This window comes from Schistocerca nitens, chromosome 1 (assembly GCF_023898315.1).
Source record: "Schistocerca nitens isolate TAMUIC-IGC-003100 chromosome 1, iqSchNite1.1, whole genome shotgun sequence".
Classification (NCBI taxonomy): Eukaryota; Metazoa; Arthropoda; class Insecta; order Orthoptera; family Acrididae; genus Schistocerca; species Schistocerca nitens.
Window position 1 is genome coordinate 792,200,696 of NC_064614.1, and position 18,323 is coordinate 792,219,018.

Here is an 18,323-nt window from a genome sequence, read left to right on the forward strand (position 1 = left end):
GCCCCTCATTGGAGACAGTGAGTAATGGAAGGGTGGCCCAAACTGGTGGCAAGTTGACAGGAGAGTCAAAAGTGCCATCTTTCATGTAACTGTGAGTGGCAGGCTGGGTGGGATCAACAGAGATGCTGTTGATACCTTATTTGTAAAAACACTTTTTGTTTTATGCTTGCACATTAGTATTGACAATGTTTATGCAGTGCCTTTGTAATATGTTGATTTCTATGCTTACCATAATGGTAAATTGTGTGTTAAATACAAATGACAGCACTAGAATAGACATCCATCACCATAAAGAGGAAGCATGGAGCAACAGCAATTATCTGACTCGTTCTATTTCAATAAAAAAAAAATCACTTAAATGATCTATGAAACATGAAACTAACTAAATATCAAAGAATTGTATATTGTATGATTTACAAAGTTCAGTTCATCTTTAAAAAACACAGAAATGATGCAAGTTCTTCTCCCCTTCCCAACTTTCTCTCACTTCCTCTTTCCCTTAAACACACAATGTAAGGAGAATGATGTAGCTGTGTGTGCAAGTGTGTGTGGGTGAAAAACCCTGTCATCTTCATTACATCAGCTGAAGAGACTGTATTGTAATAAAACATAATCAATCATGTTGTTGTTGTTGTGGTCTTCAGTCCTGAGACTGGTTTGATGCAGCTCTCCATGCTACTCTATCCTGTGCAAGCTTCTTCATCTCCCAGTACCTACTGCAACCTACATCCTTCTGAATCTGCTTAGTGTATTCATCTCTTGGTCTCCCTCTACGATTTTTACCCTCCACGCTGCCCTCCAATGCTAAATTTGTGATCCCTTGATGCCTCAAAACATGTCCTACCAACCGATCCCTTCTTCTAGTCAAGTTGTGCCACAAACTTCTCTTCTCCCCAATCCTATTCAACACCTCCTCATTAGTTACGTGATCTACCCACCTTATCTTCAGCATTCTTCTGTAGCACCACATTTCGAAAGCTTCTATTCTCTTCTTGTCCAAACTGGTTATCGTCCATGTTTCACTTCCATACATGGCTACACTCCATACAAATACTTTCAGAAACGACTTCCTGACACTTAAATCTATATTTGATGTTAACAAATTTCTCTTCTTCAGAAACGATTTCCTTGCCATTGCCAGTCTACATTTTATATCCTCTCTACTTCGACCATCATCAGTTATTTTACTCCCTAAATAGCAAAACTCCTTTACTGCTTTAAGTGTCTCATTTCCTAATCTAATTCCCTCGGCATCACCCGATTTAATTTGACTACATTCCATTATCCTCGTTTTGCTTTTGTTGATGTTCATCTTATATCCTCCTTTCAAGACACTGTCCATTCCGTTCAACTGCTGTTCCAAGTCCTTTGCTGTCTCTGACAGAATTACAATGTCATCGGCGAACCTCAAAGTTTTTAATTCTTCTCCATGAATTTTAATACCTACTCCGAATTTTTCTTTTGTTTCCTTTACTGCTTGCTCAATATACAGATTGAATAACATCGGGGAGAGGCTACAACCCTGTCTCACTCCTTTCCCAACCACTGCTTCCCTTTCATGCCCCTCGACTCTTATAACTGCCATCTGGTTTCTGTACAAATTGTAAATAGCCTTTCGCTCCCTGTATTTTACCCCTGCCACCTTTAGAATTTGAAAGAGAGTATTCCAGTTAACATTGTCAAAAGCTTTCTCTACGTGTACAAATGCTAGAAACGTAGGTTTGCCTTTTCTTAATCTTTCTTCTAAGATAAGTCGTAAGGTTAGTATTGCCTCACGTGTTCCAACATTTCTACGGAATCCAAACTGATCTTCCCCGAGGTCCGCTTGTACCAGTTTTTCCATTCGTCTGTAAAGAATTCGTGTTAGTATTTTGCAGCTGTGGCTTATTAAACTGATAGTTCGGTAATTTTCACATCTGTCAACACCTGCTGTCTTTGGTATTGGAATTATTATATTCTTCTTGAAGTCTGTGGGTATTTCGCCTGTCTCATACATCTTGCTCACCAGATGGTAGAGTTTTGTCGTGACTGGCTCTCCCAAGGCCATCAGTAGTTCTAATGGAATGTTGTCTACTCCCGGGGCCTTGTTTCGACTCAGGTCTTTAAGTGCTCTGTCAAACTCTTCACGCAGTATCTTATCTCCCATTTCATCTTCATCTACATCCTCTTCCATTTCCATAATACTGTCCTCAAGTACATCGTCCTTGTATAAACCCTCTATATACTCCTTCCACCTTTCTGCCTTCCCTTCTTTGCTTAGAACTGGGTTTCCATCTGAGCTCTTGATATTCATACAAGTGGTTCTCTTCTCTCCAAAGGTCTCTTTAATTTTCCTGTAGGCAGTATCTATCTTACCCCTAGTGAGACAAGCCTCTACATCCTTACATTTGTCCTCTAGCCATCGCTGCTTAGCCATTTTGCACTTTCTGTCGATCTCATTTTTGAGACGTTTGTATTCCCTTTTGCCTGCTTCATTTACTGCATTTTTATATTTTCTCCTTTCATCAATTAAATTCAATATTTCTTCTGTTACCCAAGGATTTCTATTAGCCCTCGTCTTTTTACATACTTGATCCTCTGCTGCCTTCACTACTTCATCCCTCAGAGCTACCCATTCTTCTTCTACTGTATTTCTTTCCCCCATTCCTGTCAATTGTTCCCTTATGCTCTCCCTGAAACTCTCTACAACCTCTGGTTCTTTCAGTTTATCCAGGTCCCATCTCCTTAAATTCCCACCTTTTTGCAGTTTCTTCAGTTTCAATCTGCAGTTCATAACCAACAGATTGTGGTCAGAATCCACATCTGCCCCTGGAAATGTCTTACAATTTAAAACCTGGTTCCTAAATCTCTGTCTTACCATTATATAATCTATCTGATACCTATTAGTATCTCCAGGATTCTTCCAGGTATACAACCTTCTTTTATGATTCTTGAACCAAGTGTTAGCTATGATTAAGTTACGCTCTGTGCAAAATTCTACAAGGCGGCTTCCTCTTTCATTTCTTCCCCCCAATCCATATTCACCTACTATGTTTCCTTCTCTCCCTTTTCCTACTGACGAATTCCAGTCACCCATGACTATTAAATTTTCGTCTCCCTTCACTACCTGAATAATTTCTTTTATCTCGTCATACATTTCATCAATTTCTTCATCATCTGCAGAGCTAGTTGGCATATAAACTTGTACTACTGTAGTAGGCATGGGCTTTGTGTCTATCTTGGCCACAATAATGCGTTCACTATGCTGTTTGTAGTAGCTAACCCGCACTCCTATTTTTTTATTCATTATTAAACCTACTCCTGCATTACCCCTATTTGATTTTGTATTTATAACCCTGTAATCACCTGACCAAAAATCTTGTTTCTCCTGCCGCCAAACTTCACTAATTCCCACTATATCTAACTTTAACCTATCCATTTCCCTTTTTAAATTTTCTAACCTACCTGCCCGATTAAGGGATCTGACATTCCACGCTCCGATCTGTAGAATGCCAGTTTTCTTTCTCCTCATAACGACGTCCTCTTGAGTAGTCCCTGCCCGGAGATCCGAATGGGGGACTATTTTACCTCCGGAATATTTTACCCAAGAGGACGCCATCATCATTTAATCATACAGTAAAGCTGCATGTCCTCGGGAAAAATTACGGCTGTAGTTTCCCCTTGCTTTCAGCCGTTCGCAGTACCAGCACAGCAAGGCCGTTTTGGTTAATGTTACAAGGCCAGATCAGTCAATCATCCAGACTGTTGCCCCTGCAACTACTGAAAAGGCTGCTGCCCCTCTTCAGGAACCACATGTTTGTCTGGCCTCTCAACAGATACCCCTACGTTGTGGTTGCACCTACGGTACGGCCATCTGTATCGCTGAGGCACGCAAGCCTCCCCACCAACGGCAAGGTCCATGGTTCATGGGGGAATCATACTGTGTATAAAACAGATTCATTGTAAAAAGTAGCGTGTTATGTCAAGTGATCAAATAAGATTGAAGACTTGTATATTTGGAAGTTACTGAGGACAGTGAAAGTCCACAATATTATCTCTATCATTTGAGCACATGATGCTTGTGATGACAAGGAGTATTATAATGCTGAAAGATTCCATTGCTTGCTGAGGAAAAAAGTGCAACATAGTTTGAAGCACTCAGTTCTGAGGGATATTGTGATCCTAGCAAATGGCTGTGTATTTCTCTTATTAAATAACTGTTGCCATCAGCCTGCTTTTTTGACACTAATTGGATCCAGTGCCTCAAGAAGTTAATACCGTGTATCCATGTACTTACTGTTAAAATTGGATGAAACCTGTGGCTCATACAATGAAAACACTTTCCTTCAGTCGTTTTACATTGATGTGTACTTGTCACGTCAAGTGGGTCATTTTTTCTAATGAAATTGTGTGAAGCAGGGGTAACAGAGAAGCCACCTGCTGAAATAACTCATATATTCAAGTGTGTTGGCATGTGAGATCATCAATGACTCATATATGCAAGTGTGTGTGGGGTATGTGAGGACATCAGTAATATACTCTAGTGTCAGTTAGGCATTACAGTTGTACATAGTGATTCGATGCTATCTGGTGTTGTGTCTCTGTTGGCTTGTTTCAGTCACCCATTATTATCCATCTTTTGCTGTCCTTTACATTTTTACCAGTGGTCCATTTCCACTTTTTGACATCAAACTCAATTGCATATAATTGACGATTCTTGTACATTATGTGTACAAACCTGTAGCAAGAATACAAGTCTACACAAAAATTATTAAATATGGCTTCTCACTGCTAGCTTGTGCTACATGCTGTGTGGAACTACATGATTCAATGTGAGCATGTGAAACATGATTTATTTGCCCCGGTACACACAATTTCATATAATAAAACATTTTTATAAGAGTAACTCAAAAGCTTTACATTATTTCACACACAATACTGTGATACAGCTACACAGTACTCAATATTAGTTTTTGAGTCTCCAAAAATGGTATACAATTGCCTAAAGTTTTAAATGGTGTGCAGGAAGTTTAAAAGTTTTTTCTGTAGTGAGTGCTGTAATTGCTTTGGAAATGGAAAGTTTTAAGTGTATGTTGTTTTCTAAATAAGAAAATCAATGCCTCATAAATGTAAAGGAAGGTGTGTTTCACAATTCATTTCTTCCTTATTATTTTATTTTTTTAATTTGCTGTTGTTGTGTGACATTTGTTGATCCCCTGCCTCCACAAGCAAATGCTAAACTATTCAGTATATTTACAAACGTGTCTATGTGTGTCTTCCAGTTTAAATTGTGGTCAGTACAGCTGGTATTTCTGGAGAAGTAAGGAGTGATTCATTGAATCAAATGTTTTTGTCACATCACAGAATGTGTGACTTTTTAATCCTCATCTTGTATGGTGCATATCTTGCGAGTAAACTCATTGATTGATATTCCTTTCTGGATGGCAAATGGGCTGTTAAAAATTATTTTATTTATTGTAATATTTTTTGAATTTGTTTCAGTGCAATCTTATTAAACACTTAAGAGAAGTATGGCAGAAGTGAGATAGGGCAGCAATTCTCCATACCTTTTATCGATCCCTTTTTTAATAACAGTTTTAACTCAGTATGTTTGGAAAACCTCCCTGCCTGGAACAGTTTGTGTATAATAATGGACAATGGTTGTGAAATAATCTCATTAATGACCTTGGTTCATTTGTGGGTATAACATTTCTTTCAGGTGAATTTTCGTTTTTCAAAGACAATATTGCATTTTATGCATTTGTGCTGTGTGATTTTTCAGATTTTTTAAAAAGACATATTCTTATTGTCATGTCTGCATCTAATCTTGTTACATTTTAGAACAATTCATTGAAACAATGTAATATATGAAAAGGATTAACTATAATATAATTTTCAAAATCTCTTGACTTTTGACTTTGACTCCTAGTTCTGACTGAACCACAGACCACACTGCTTTTATCTTATTTCTGTGAGGTTGTAGGACTGCATTAATTGCCAGTTTAAGCTGCTAAGACAACTTTCCTGAATACAACTTTGTAGTGCCCAACAAACTTAATGAAATCATGTCTTTGTTAAAAGTTAGCTCACTGTGGAGCTGCCCCTTCCCAGCTCATCAGATTTTTGTTCTTGATGTGATACTTTGAAAGTTACTGATTACTTTCCTTTTCAAGTTCTGGGAGCAGAACATTCAAGAAACAATTTAAGAACTACTCATAGTTTCTGCTGTTAAGCTGTGGTGATCTGATGGCCTGACTATGATGTTAGTTTCTTATGGGACAAAATCCATAGTACCTTTGCTTAACTTTTATTGAGTGTGCATTTCGTAAGACTGCATTTTATATGCTTTCAGAGGCTCAATAAGTAAACCTGATTGATCAGAAATCTTTAGTCTTAGGAGTACTTATTCACAAATTAAACATTGTTTGTTGTATAATAATACACTGGCATGCAAAACTTGAGGATGAAAGTGCCAAATAATATAGTTCAATGAAACTTTGATGATACATAGAAAGAACTGCTACAGTATAGTGTAGAAGATATCTGAAAGAAATATGCAATTAAATTAACAGAGATGAAACTTTTATTCAAAGACAATTATTACACAGAAGTCACTATGATTCATGATGATCCCCTGAGCATTACAAAAGGTCGGACATGGTTCTTAATAGGATGTGTGATCACCATGGATGGCAAGATTTTCCCATGTCAGGAACAAGGTTGGTAAGGAGTTCTTGTGATAAGGCATTCCATTCCCCCACCAGCATGGTTGACAACACTGGTTGTTGTTGCTTATGGAAAAAATATTTATTTCTAATTGATTCTTCTACCAGATTCTGTAATTATTTTATTTTGGAGTTAAACTTAATGAAAAAATTTAACTCTAGTTGAGGTGGTCATAAAGTGTGTCCTCCCTTAGCAGTAGATATGAAAGAATATTTTCAGGTTCTGGACCCTACTTACACATTAGTATCTTTTAAAGAGTATGTTTTGAATAAAAGTCAACATCAGTTGGACCAGAATAGCAATGCCGATCCAAGCTCCAAAATCACAATCTGAGATATTCATCCATTTGCAAACCTTCTCATTGTAAAATCTGTGTTACAGCTATCATCTCCAAAAGTGGTGGAAATTTAGACAATTGTGTGCACTGTATTAAAAATATACTAACGTTCAAAAATATTTATGCAGTGTTGTGTTGCCTATGTCTTTTAGACCATTATCACTTAGTTAGCAAGCTAATATTCTGGGTTGAGCAACAATAAATCACCACTACCTTGTGCATATTTTGATGTTGGCAATGTAGTTACGATGAGCACACATATAACAAAATACATTTTTCAGCAGTATTTAGTTAGGTCATACCGTAATTCAAACCAGTGTTCTGTTTTGCATATTATGCAACTTTATGCCATGACTGCGCATTTTCTTCAAGAAATTACACCAATAAATCATTTGATGCCATCAATGACTTGATCATATCCAAAAATGAGAATGATAAAAGTGCTTGGCATTTCTGGGTATCAAGTGCAATATAGATTTCAGATCTTCACTCAGTAGGTACTGTTCTAGTAATAAAATCTGACCACTGGCCAACCACTGCAGGGACTAAGCTGAGTTGTTCATTTAAGGCAGTCCGTAAAACCAACTGCCCTCAGAATTCAAAGTTAAGCCATGTGCATGACTTGACAACACTGTAGGATGCAGAGTTGTCTGTAGGAAGTGTTATCTCCTTCTCGAGCTGTTACAGAGCTACATGAGCTTGTGGTCTAGTGGTAAATGTTGCAGAATGGAAACATGAAGTAGTAAGTTCGAGTCCACACACTTCGTTATTTTCTTAAAATCTCATTTTGACTGTCTGCTAAAGTTACCAGTCTGATGGAACCCCAAAGGTAATTTGCTTCACTTTCTAACTCACCAGTAATAGCAAAAGCTTCAGGAAACAATCCTGCAAAACAGCTTATAGTTGCACCAGAAGAAGAACAGTATACATTTGAGGTTCCTTGCCCTGTTGCAGCCATTGGCCACACGCCTCAAGTACTCTCTGGCCAGGTGGCTGCAGCGCAGTGCTATGAGTGTATTTATCAACTATGAACGTATTTATCAACTGTCATTTTCTTGTCTGAGGTTCTAGTATTTATCTTGCAGTTACATATTAGACTTTGCAGACTTGAAACTTATGATTATTGTGTAAGGTAGTCACAAGTGATACTGTTCACTTTGGGCTTAATAGAGACATGAAGGCAGAGGTGGCACCTCAAATCCTTTGTTGTACCACACAAAATAACGCTTTTCAGCACAGTGGTGGGTTCTCAGATTTATTTCTGGAGGAGCCTGAGTTGGTACTATAGTATTTACAAAATATTAGATCACTTTATTATAACTTGAACAAGATGAAATATTAAACTTTGAAGTAATCTGTTGCTAAGCAAGGTTGTTTATATTTGTTTACATCACTTTAATAAAACTCTTGCACTGTTAGCTGTAGAGAGATGATGCTGTCATCTTTGGCAATGATTACAGACTGGACCTTAGTGGCAGTCTGCTCTAACGTAAGCAAACCTTCTCCAGTGATGGTATATGGAAACATGCCACTGTCACTCATTTGTTGTTGTGTCTGGTAGGGACTTTTCTTACCTTGCCTTGGGAACTTGTTCTTTGGTGACACCACACTTTGTATTACATGTTTTTGGACAAGATATATCTGAATAGGATGTTATATTGGTTGGGGAGAGAGTTATATGTAGTAATTATTGTAAGCCACACCAAAAATATCTGCCCATAATATGTGCAGACATAGATGCATGTGTGTTAAGAATGTTGTGATAGTTCTAAAACATAGAATTCATATTAATATCTTTTAGTTTAGTCTGTGGCTTGGTAATTTACTTTTTCTCCCCAATGATGTACAACAATGCTGTCGTGGTTGCGGTGGCTATTCTCTCTTCTTGTTGACTTCCTCTCCGAAGAGCTGAATTTTAAAATGCGAGTCCTCATTGCATTGGGGGAAGGAAATAAATAAATTGGGATGTAGCTTGGTAGCAGAATGAAAAAAAGGTGACTTCTGCATAGTAGAACTTTCACTTAACACAGTACCGAGACAACTCAATTATGTGCATCTTTCTCGCAACAGCTGTATGCTGCACGCGCACTTGAATTTGTTAGCGCTGCAGTTAAGTTGAACTGTCCACAAGTGTGCTGCAGTTTCATTTACTTAACCAGTCAATAAACTTGTTCATCCATTGCTGCAATGTGGCGTACTGAGGCTTGTGCATAGTGGATCCATTGATGTTGTGGCGAGGAGGTTCATTGTTCATGGCCCAGGCATTTATTCCTGTTGTAATCCACATGTTTCAGTGGTTGAACCAGACTCATGATTTCAGCATCCTGAAGACACTTGAATGGGTTCAGGGTAAGTAACCAGTGCCTTTGTTCATTTCCATACCCTCTCTGTGGTAGAACATTGTGTCAATACCAGAGTCCACAAAGGATATAAATGTTCACTACTGCTCAGCACTGGCACACATTTCTCACAGGAGCACATGTAATTACAGGTTTCAAACCTTCACAAAATTATTGTAGCACATTTACTGTTATTAGTACCTGAAAAATATATTCAGCTTTACATGGTCTTACATTTCATCATTGTTATGATAACCTAAATATTTACACTTAAAAATGTATTGACACATCGGGTTTGTATATTTATTACTCTGTACATATACATTTTCATATTGCATTTACATTTCTTAACATAAATATTATACAAAAATTTACATAAACACTGGACATTTTATATTATGTACATCTCTTTCAGTTTTTACATGATCATTTTTATCACATTTTGCTCTCAGGCATTACCCCTTTGAATGTTCATTTGTGAGCAATCGTTATTTATAGGCTCATCTTAATTTAACATTACTCAGGTTTTTTTCTTTCAATCTCATTTTCCAGTATTGACAAAATACCGGGTGATCAAAAAGTCAGTATAAATTTGAAAACTTAATAAACCACGGAATAATGTAGATAGAGAGGTAAAAACTGACACACATGCTTCGAATGATGTGGGGTTTTATTAGAACAAAAAAAAAACAAAGTTCACAAAATGTCCGACAGGTGGCGCTGGACAGCAAAACATCAGTGACTGTGCATGACAATCGTGTATAAAAGGAGCTGTAATGAGAGAGAGAATCAGATGCCGCAGTATGTTGACGTTACCTGAAAAGGCGCTTTTAGTGAAGCTGTATTATCAGAATGGGGAATGTGCTAGTTCAGTGTTACGATCCTATTGCCGTAGGAAGGGGATTCGAACGGGTAAAGGTCCGTTGACAAATGCAGCTGTGGCGAGAATGATTTCGAAGTTCGAAGCCACCGGTTGTTTAGACAATAGACCCTGTAGTGGCCAACTGAGCACAAGGAGTGATGCTGCTGAGACAGTTCAGGAAGAAATGGAGACTGTAGCAGGTTCGTCTATGCACGGAGAAGTCAGCGCTCGTGCAGTCGCATGTCGCACCGGCATTCCATACACTACTGTTTGGTTGGCACTTAGGTGTACCCTACGATGCTATTCGTACAGAATCCATTGGCATCATGAACTGTTACCTGGCGATTTAGTGAAGCGGAGGGCATTTGCTGTGTGGGCATTTCAAAAGATGGCAGAAGATGACGATCGGTTGAGTAACATGTTGTGGACCGACAAAGTTCATTTCTTGCTCCGAGGGTCTGTCAATGCCCAAAACTGCAGAATTTGGGCTACCAAAAATCCTAGAACTGTTGTGGAAACTCCATTGCACGACGAGAAAGTCACAGTATGGGTTGGATTTACCACATCTACCGTTATCGGGCCTTTTTTCTTCAAGGAAATACGTGATACGGGTTTTGTAACTGCTACCGTGACGGGTGAGAGGTATGCCGATATGTTACAGAATCACATCATCCCCAGCCTGGCTGATAAACACCTGCTGGAACGTATGATTTTTATGCAGGATGGCGCTCCACCCCGTATTGCTAGACGCGTGAAAGATCTCTTGTGCGCATCGTTTGGTGATGATCGTGTGCTCAGCCGCCACTTTCGTCATGCTTGGCCTCCCAGGTCCCCAGACCTCAGTCCGTGCGATTATTGGCTTTGGGGTTACCTGAAGTCGCAAGTGTACCGTGATTGACCGACATCTCTAGGGATGCTGAAAGACAACATCCGATGCCAATGCCTCACCATAACTCCGGACATGCTTTACAGTGCTGTTCACAACATTATTCCTTGACTACAGCTATTGTTGAGGAATGATGGTGGACATATTGAGAATTTCCTGTAAAGGACATTATCTTTCCTTTGTCTTGCTTTGTTATGCTAATTATTGCTATTCTGATCAGATGAAGTGCCATCTGTTGGACATTTTTTGAACGTTTGTATTTTTTTTTTTTTTTTTTTTTTTCCTAATAAAACCCCTTGTCATTCCAAGCATGTGTGTCAATTTGTACCTCTCTATCTACATTATTCCGTGATTTATTTAGTTTTCAAATTTATACTGACTTTTTGATTACCCGGTATTTGCATATAACATTATCACATGATGTGTATAAGTTTTGTATTCATATACCGCACTTGACGCGAGCACCCATCGTTAACAGATACAGAGGAAGGAAAGCTTCATAACATGAAATTGTGATAAGCCTACATAATGACACTTAGCTACGCCTCTGACAGGTTTACTAGGATGTGTCTGATGGCCTAAAGGAAATATTAAGGGCAAGAAGCTGCATTCAATTTTTACTCTACTACTGCAATCCTTCGTTCATCTCGAGAGAACTACAGAGTGCATCATTTCATTACCATCTACTCATGTTAATTGACTTACTTCATGTTTGTTAGCTATTGATACATGTTGACAATACAGTATTGTGTTAAACTAGTGTCATCATTGACTATAAACAGTGTACTTCAGTGTCGATGACTTATACTTCCTTTGCTACAGGATATCACTCTTGCGTATGAATACGTCCCTATGAGAATAGTGCCAATGAACAACTGTAAGACAATGTTGAGACAGCTTGTGTCCATGTATAAATGTTTTGTGATAACTCTTGCTTGGCGCTCATCTCAGTTACATGGTCTTATAATGTGTGGTCTGACCCCTTGTCATTTGGTAGCACAAGACCCAAATTCAACCTTTTTATACATCTGACATACTGTAGTTTTTTTCATACACATATTCACACTGTCGTATATTTTTATACATGTAATTATTTATTTCCAGTGTGGCACTTATGCTAACTGTTGTGTCCCATATTTTACGCAGGATGTGACTCTGCATCATGCACTGGAAGGACACTTAAATGCTAACTTAAAACTAAGTATGTAGCTTCTTGCTGGCTACTAATACATCACACTTTCAATATACATATATTCAGTTTCTATCAGTATGCAGTTCATTCTGTGTTAAGTTTTTTATGAGTTGTAAGAGCACACATGCTCGTACTGTGGTTATCGTTTTGACTTAGATTTCTCTAAATGTAGATTGCTTGGCATTTCTTTGCTAAGCTACAGTTGTCATCTGGCAGTGATCCGTTGCCTTATGCTATGCTGTGCACATGCAAGGAGGCTGTCAACCTTAGAGGTAGCTACTGTGCGTGCACAGCTCTGTCCCCACTTTACTTCACTACTACATGCATTATTCTCAATTGCAAGCATACTGTGTGTTTAAACAGTACAGTTTCAAATTAAAGAATTTCTCGCACTTGGTGAGGGTAATTTTTTCTGAGCTTCTGTGGCCCATAAACATACAATAAAAATCTTAAGTACCTAAAACTTATATCCTAGTATGGCAACAAATATGAAATAGGCAAAATGAAATCTAAAATTAACAGTTGACATCAATTGTAATAAGTATATTCAAATGGACAGTAGATCATCTCTTGTATACATTTACATACATTCCTCCAAGCCATGCTTGATCAGTGTCAAATCCTGTTTAGTGCACAAATTCACGTAAATCCTTATATGGGTAGAGCCCTTTGTCTTTACCACTGTTTAAGTGTACTAACGTATAGGCTTCTGGGCGAGGGATTTCTGATATAACAAATAGTCCTGTGTATAGCAGTTGCCACTTGTGATTCAATTTACCATACTTTGTCGGTTTTGGATTTGTTCCAAGGAGTACTTATTGTACCACATGGTACTCTACAGTGTGTTCTAATTGTTTATCATGTAGTTGTTTTCTGTACTCTGCCTTTTCTTCAGTGCTGACCAGTGCCTGACATATTTTCTCCTCATGCGGTATTTCTTTCCAAGGGACCTTTGGTAGAGGTTTTTCCCAGTCTTGTACTTGTCTTTTGTCAAACAACAATTATGTAGGTGTAAATCTGGTTGAACTATGTGGGAGACTGTTAACAACTTCCTGGAATGGAGTAACGTATTCAATCCACCTTGTGCACTTGTGAGGAATGTAAGTCCAGCTAAATGTGTTAAATTCCTTAACTACCCTTACTAATGGACTTGCTTCTGAGTGAAACCTGGATACAAGAATATGTTTAATTTTGTGAGTGTTCATAAACTTTTTCCTTCGGTTGCTTGTAAAGTATGACGCATTGTCCATCAGCAGTATTTCTAACTCGCCTGTACTGGGTAGACAATCTGTTGTAATCCTTTTGATGATGGGGCCCACAGTCACTGACCGCACAGCATACAATTTGACATACTTGGAGAAAACATCATATAGCACAACATATGCACACCTCCTTTCCATTGTGGATATGGTCCAGCTGCATCCAAGGAAACTATCTCCAAGGTCTTTCAGGCAATATCGCGTGTAGTTCAATTAGTTTTGACTTATTTGTATGCTTAGCCTTCTGACAGAAAACACACTTCCTTATTTCCTGCAGAACTTCTTGTCCTAAGTTTGGATAGTAACAATAAGAGCTTTTCTTACTGAGGCATTTGAAGACAGTGTAGTGTCCTCAAACATTGTGAGTGTATAATATAAAGTTATTAACATGATCCTCTAATAAACAAACACACCATTGGTTCTGCTCTGGGTGGTGTTGGTGAAACAATACATCTTGGTAAGTCACAAGAATTTTTTTCAACTTGTCGCCGTTGTTCTGCAGCAGTTTTAGCCATACCTTTTGCCAGCAGTTTTAGCCATACCTTTTGCCATTTGGCATCCTTCTGCTGTAGTTTCTCCATGCTTTTACACATCCTAACATAGTATGGCAGTTGTGTTGTAGCTTTCATCAACAGAAGCCTGAATTATGACTTATTCTCCACAAATTCCAAGAATTCATCTAGACCTTGTGGTAGCAAGGATAAGATATCAGCAATTATGTTTTGATTACCTTTGATATAAACAATTTCAAAATTAAATTTCTGTGAATACAAACATCACATAGTGATCCTCCTATGTAAGGGTTTACAAGTGAGAAGGAATGATAGACTGATGGTCACACTACACCTTGGCATGCTTTCTCCACAGGTAATGTTCGAACATTTTGAAAGCCCATATTTTCACTAGAGCTTCCAATTCAGTTGTGGAATATGCGCGTTCAGCTTTAGATAGGACCCTATTAGCAAAACTAATTACCTTGGGGGTGAGCTCCCAATTCATGTCAGTACTTTGGGATAAACAAGCCGCCAGCTCTTGCGACGACGCGTCTGTGCAGAGATAAAAATCCTGGGTCATGTCTGGATGATTTAAGATGTTATCATTCAAAAGAGCTGCTTTAATGTTGTCAAAATCAATTTGACATTGCTTGGTCTGTAACTAAGGGTGGTTCTTCTGTAGAAGATCCAATAGAGCATTACTGTTTAAAAGCTGCTGTATTATAAATTTTCTGAGGAAAGATACTAATTTGAGATATCCCTTCAACTCTTTCTTATTTTGAGGTACAGGGCAGTGTCTGGTAGCATTGACCTTCTTAGAGTCTGGGAGTATGCCTTGAGGTGATATTATGTGTCCAAGAAATTTAACCATTTCCTTATCGAAATGTTACTTCATTAGATTAGCTGTGGCTCCATATTCTGAAAACCTTTGCAAGACTTGAGCCAAGAGCCTTAAGTGTTCTGACCACATGGAGATAGCAATCAGTAAATCATCAACACACACAGTGACTCTACTTTATAGTTCAGGTAGTAAGACTCAGTCTAAAGCAGAAGTAAATATGCCCAGACTAACATTTAAACTAAAAGGGAGAACACAGAACTGAACTGTTTCTACCCCCCCCCCCTGTACAAAAGCAGTGTACCAGTATGAGGTACGGAGATCTATTGCAGTGAGGTACTTAACATTATGGAATTTTAGAAGTTATTCTTCAGGTTGTCAGCACGTCCTGACAGGCATAATAATTTTATTTATTCCTTGTGCATCAAGCACAAGGTGGACACTATCATCTGGTGTGCTAATAGCCAAAACGGGGTGTGCTAATAGCCAAAACGGGGCTACAGCACTGTGATAAGGATAGTTGTATTATTCCCCAATTCAGCATTCTATTAATCTCTTATCTTACAGCCTCCTCCTTGGCCCATGGAATGGGGAAACTGAAAAGCAGAAGGTTTTGTGTAGGGTGCACTTCCATTTTGTATTTGTATCCTTTGATTATGCCAGGTCGTTGTTCAAAAACATGAGCATAACGTATTAAAAGCTTCTGCAGTTCTTCCTCTTGTTCTTTTGTAAGACATGCTGACTTGCTCACCTTGGTGTGCACGATCTTGAGGCATGTTTCCTCTTCCTGTGATTGCTCAGTTCCCTGTATGTTTACAAACATGATGGTAGGATAGAAGATTTGTATTTGAATGTCAGCAGTGTGGTGTGGTTTGCTTTGTTTGGTGTTTGACCTGACCAGGTCTGCTGAATATTGTTGGTCGTTCACAACAAAATAACACTTCCCCTTACCGGTGTCAATTTGTGCTGGTACTTCCTAAAGTGTCCACACTGATAAGGCAGTTTACTATTAGCCTTCCAACCACAAGAAAAATGAATTGTAAAGAGAAGCTGTCGCTTTGAATAGGAATCCATGTCTGCAATTTTATGCCTTTAGACTTGCCTCCTACAGCTGTTTGTATTTTACAGTTTTGGACTGGAAGTGTCAATATGTGTCCTTGTTTTTGTAATTGGTCTAACAGGCCCTGTGAAATTATATACATACTCTTGGTTATTTTTGTATCCTCAATAGAATTTTTGCCCCTTTCTGTTACCAAATTGGTTCCTGTCATTGTTGTGTCAAGGGGGATATGCCTGCCAGCTGAATTGGTTGTTATTGCCATTCCCGCCATGCTGTGTGTTAGTTCTTGTGCTGTTTGCTTACAAGCTATCACTTTGTGGTTGCACAGATCTTTCATCGTAAATAATATAGGGCAATCAAGAACTGAGAAGAAATTCTCTATATTTTGCTCAGGAGTGGTGATTAATTTCTCATGTATGTAGTCAGATTTTCAAGATTTTTAGGCCATCTGCATGCGATATCGGCTTTGTCTAGTAATGGGCTTTATTTAGATGCTTCTCAAAGTATCTTCTGAGCCTTTCATGTCTACAGCTGGATGATACTGGGTTAAACACTTTGAACCTCAATCTCTCTTGCACCATGATGGACCAGAACTTTTCTAAGCATGCACTTTCCAACTGTTCGTAGGTGTGACACTTTTCTGCCATGTCAGTGGCCCATAGCAAGACATCACCTTGTGTATTACGTACCACAAAGCATGTCTTCTGCGCTTCAGTCCAGTTCCTTGGGAAAACACTTTGGAAGGCTCTTATGAACACGACCGGGTTTGTTTGCTTACCTTCAGAAGAAAAAATTGGAAACTGCCTGCACCATAATAAGCCTTCATTCATGACCAAAGTAGAAAGGCATGTGGCACTGTTCGTTACCAGCATGGCATTGTTTTGATGTATCAGATTGCATCCCAAATACTTCTAACCAACAGGGACAGAAGTCGGCAGCACCTGCTGCACGTTATAGTTGTGATCTATTTCACCTAACAGGTTAGGGTTCAAGTGTGGATAGATGTTTGGATTTTCTATCCTGTCTGTTGACACCTGATAGCTTGCGATTGAATGTTCCCTTTCCTTTTCAATGTTACTAACAATTTTAGTTCACGATTTTGTCCTCCACTGCTTTCAGTCTCTGTGATCTATTTCAGCACTTAGTTTTACCCTTTGTACATTAATTGCTTCCTCGATCACATCTACATAACCCTTGTGTTCCTGGATTACCTTCTCTACCAGGGTACTGCCTTGGTCTAGGCTACCAGTTTTGACTCTGTTCTTTATTTCCTTAATGTCTTTAGCTATCCTTTCTTGCTCCTTTCTCATGAAATGAATATTGAAACTTATGCTACTTAGTTGCAATGACAGGTATTGTATGCTGTTTGCAACCCAGCAATGGTACCTGCAAGTGTATTTATATTCCGGCACAAAATTGTGACTGCTCCTGCTGCATTTTTGTCTGACCCCCAGATACTTCTTCCACCTTTTCCACGAACTGTTCTTGTGTCATGCCTACTGATGACACTTTTTGGCTTACATTATTTGTATATTGTGACAAATCAGTGAGCAATTGTGTTTTTAGGTCTTTCCCCATACTTACAAATTTATTGGATAATTTATTTGGAAGATCAGCATACAAATCTTTTGCCAAGTCATTGAATTGTTGTGTTACGTCAGTTTTGAAAACATCAAGAGTTTGCTTTTGCTGTTCAAGTAATTCCTTTTGTGTATCTGTCTGTTGCTTTGTAAAATGATTAAATTTTTCATCAGTACTCTGTCGGAGTGTTTGTTTTTGCTCTTCCTCGAATTCATTCTTAAAACCTTTGACACTTTGTTTAAATAACTGTTGTAACATGTGCATCATGATCAGGGTTTCCAGTGTGTGCATTGTACCCTGTCCAATCAAGTTTGCAGTAGGCATAAGTTTGACACACAAATAATGATTTAATAAATCCACACTGTCATGCATTACATTTTCATCAGGGGAAAAAATACTCCCTGGGGAAGATTGTGACCCTGTCTCATCTACTGTCACCATTATATCATTTTGAATGATAATGTTACTATCATCTGTATCCATATTAATTGAAAAATGTGATTGGTCATCGTCACTACGACCAATTTTTTTCAGTTTTGATTTCATTTGTTGTTACATCTGTTTTGGCGACATCTTGTGCCTGGCTTTCTGGCAATAGACTGACAACAGTGTGCCTGTTGTGTGTACTCATTTTTTGATAATTTTACAAAATGACAAAATAAATGAATACTTTTGAAAATGAATTATTCTGTTTGTAAGAGTGAGGATACCGCTACAAAACCTATTTAGTCGCTAACATGTATCAAAATACATTGTTGGCGTAATTCAGT

General features: G+C 38.4%; 1 protein-coding gene across 1 annotated transcript in view; it reads left to right on the forward strand.

Moving 5' to 3' along the window:
* The window catches only part of LOC126262310 (ribonuclease P/MRP protein subunit POP5), a 94,246-nt gene that overhangs the window by 50,244 nt on the left and 25,679 nt on the right, over positions 1 to 18,323 (forward strand). The gene's annotated exons all lie outside the window — the stretch shown is intronic.